The following is a 3,413-nucleotide window of genomic DNA, read 5'->3' as shown; positions in this document are numbered from 1 at the left end:
TTACAGCAGGAGGGCCCACATAACCCATACACAGAACATTCCTAGAGCACCTAGGTTAAGAGATTAAGGAGATGGTCCCACTGGGTCCCACAGGAATCCTACTACATATGTCCACCCACCCCGAAGGCTGGGAATCATAGCAGATTTATCTAATATATAGAAACAAACACAAATAACCAGCCTAAGTCAGGAGACAAATAACAGGCCAAATAAAAGAACATGAGAAATCTCCAGAGGAGGTGTTAAATGAAATGCAGGCAAGCAATTTATGTGATGTATAGTTCAAAGTAATGATTATAATTATGCTCAAGAAACTTAGTGATAATTACCACAGCATGAAAAAGGACATAGAAACCATGAAAAAGAATCATTCAGAAATGAAGAATACCATATCTGACATCAAGAATAAACTGGAAGGAATAAAAAGTAAGTTGGATGAGATACAGCATTGAATCAGCGATTTGGAAGATAAGGTAGAAAAAAACATCTAATCAGAGCAGCTAAAAGAAAAAAACGATTTTAAAAGAATGAGAATAGTTTAAGGGAACTTTGGGAAAACATGAAGTGTAACAATATCTGCTTCATAGTGGTACCAGAATGAGAAGAAAGAGACAGCAAGGGATTGAAAACCAATTTGAAGAAATAATGACTGAACAGTTCCCTAATATGATGAAGAAAAAAAGACATACAAGACCAGGAAGTACACAGAGTCTTAAACAAGGTGAACCCAAAAAGGTCCACATTAAGACATATCATAATGAAAGTGTCAAAGGTTAAAGACAAAGAGATAATTTTAAAAGCAACATGAGAAAAGCAGTCAATTACCTATGAGAGAACTTCCATATACTGTCAGCTGATTTCTCAACAGAAATATAGTAGGCCAGAATAGATTGGCATGAAATATTCAAAAGCAATGACATACAAGCAATGAAGGAGAAATAAAGAGCTTCCCAGACAAGAAAAAAGCTATAGGAGTTTGATACATCCAAACCAGTATTATAGGAACTGTTAATGTGCCTGGAGGGAGAAGAAGAAGGAGAAGAAGGAGAAGGAGAAGGAGAAGGAGAAGGAGAAGGAGAAGGAGAAGGAGAAGGAGAAGGAGAAGGAGAAGGAGAAGGAGAAGGAGAAGGAGAAGGAGAAGGAGAAGGAGAAGGAGAAGGAGAAGGAGAAGGAGAAGGAGAAGGAGAAGGAGAAGGAGAAGGAGGAGAAGGAGAAGGAGAAGGGGAAGGAGAAGGGGAAGGGGAAGGAGAAAATAAAAGAAACCAACAAAAATATAGGAACAGATTTAAAAGAATAAAATGACAATAAATACATACCTGTCAACAATAACTTTAAATGTAAATGGCTTAAATGCCCTAATAAAAAGACACAATGTAGCTGAATGGATTAAAAATCAAGACTCATATATTTTCTGTACACAAGAGACCCACCTCAGAAAGAAAGATACACACAGACTAAAAGTAAAAGGATGAAAAAAGATATTTCATGCAAGTGGAAATTAAAAAAAAGAGTTGGGGGTAGCAACACTCATATCTGACAAAATAGACTTTAAAACAAAGTCCATAGTAAGAGACAAAGAAAGACAGTACATATAATAAAAGGAGCAATTCACCAAGAGGATATCACTCTGGTAAACATTTATGCACCCAATATCGAACTACCTAACTATATCAAACAAATCTTTATGGATATAATGGGAGAGATTAACAGTAATACAGGTCATAGTAGGGGATTTAAACACCCATTGACATCAATGGATAAATCTTCCAGGCAGAAAGTCAATAAGAAAACACCAATTCCAAAGAATATATGTACCCCTAAGTTCATAGCAGCATTATTTACAATAGCCAATATCTTGAAAAAGCCCATGTTCCTATTAGTAGATGAGTAGATAAAATGGTGTGGTACATTTACACAATGGAATATTACATCGCTATAAAAAAAAAAAAAGGAACTCTTACCTTCTGTGACAGCATGAATGGACCTACAATTTATTATGCTAAATTAAATTAGCCAGAGAAAGGCAGATAGAATATGATCTCACTTATATGCGGAATGTTTTTTTTCCAAGCCAAACTGTATCCAGCTGTATTAAAGATACTTTTCATAAACAATCATGGTATTTCAGGCAGGACATGGGCAGATAATCATTAACAGTATACAACTTTCAAACTCCTTTCTTCAATGAACTACCCAAACCAGAAAGCCCCTATAAAACCCAGTGATGTCTTCGTCTGATGTTCTGAACAGAGGAAGTTTAGAGTGAAGGTTGACATTTCACATTAAGCCTGTTGTTTAACAACCTTTCACAAGCCAACCCTGGCTTTCAGGAAATGAAATAAAAATGGCAGAGAATATCAATCCATAGATCCACAATCTAAAAGGAACTGCTGCTCTTTTGAGGATGCCATCTCAATGGTGACACTAGAAAGTCCAGATGGCCCAACATACTGGAAATCAATTTTTGGGGTCAGGTCCCAATAGATCTCTGGGCCTAAGAGAGCCAAAGTCTATGCTTAAAGTGGAGAGGGGGGGGGGGAAGGACATAAAAATGAATTTTAGTTTTCCCACACGACAAAGTATCTGTGCCAATGTGGCTAACGTGTGTCAACATCAAGCGATCCCTCCTCCCAGGAACCAAGAAAAAGTTTCTCAAAACTAGAAGGGGAAGGTGTTTCTTCCTTACCCCACCCCATGTCAGTCCAACTTTGGAGACATTCTATTAGTGCTATATATCCTTCCCCCCAAAAAACAAGTGAAGAGTTCTGTGTGCAAACAACATAGCTTAAAAAAAAGTAAAACAAAATTCTGCATTTTTATAAAGCTTGATAAAAATACTAGTTCAAACTGTATAGTCACCAGAACAGTTATCAAAAATGCACACACTTCACCTGGCTTCTCCAGCTCCGTCAGCTTCCTGTGCCTGGTCTGTTTGGGCATCTCCGTGTTCTGCAGGGTTATTCCCATCCTGGCCAGCATCAGCTTTCCCTTTTTTCCTTTGGGTACCTTCTCTCCCTTCTTGGCAGGGACCTTTTTAGGCTTGGGCTCCGGCTGTGGAGGAGCAGGTTTAGCTGATAACCTGGTGGATCTTCTCTGTGGTCCCTCCTTCACCTTGGCTTTATCTCCATTAGCATCCCCGTCAGCCTTTCTCTTGGGCATGTTGGTGATGGTGGCGGGACATCCGGGCGGGACGCGGGATGCAGCAGTGCGCGGGCTTTGCTCTCCTCCTCACACTGCTCTTATATGTGGGGTTTAATGAATAAAATAAACTAACGAAGAAAATAGAAACAGAGGAATGGATATAAGGAGAAGACTGACAGCTGCCTGAAATGGGAGAGAGGAGGCTGGATGAAAGAAGCTGAAGGGATTAACTAAAGAAAATATTTGCATAACCCATAGACATAGACAACAGT

The 3,413-nt window shown here is 38.9% G+C and overlaps 1 pseudogene; it reads right to left on the bottom strand.

Moving 5' to 3' along the window:
- Nucleotides 1-2,887: 2,887 nt before the first annotated feature.
- On the bottom strand, nt 2,888-3,159 carry LOC118652163 (annotated as a pseudogene).
- Nucleotides 3,160-3,413: the final 254 nt, after the last annotated feature.

This window comes from Myotis myotis, unplaced genomic scaffold (assembly GCF_014108235.1).
Source record: "Myotis myotis isolate mMyoMyo1 unplaced genomic scaffold, mMyoMyo1.p scaffold_m19_p_3, whole genome shotgun sequence".
Lineage (NCBI taxonomy): Eukaryota > Metazoa > Chordata > Mammalia > Chiroptera > Vespertilionidae > Myotis > Myotis myotis.
This window is presented reverse-complemented; position numbering and strand designations above follow the sequence as displayed.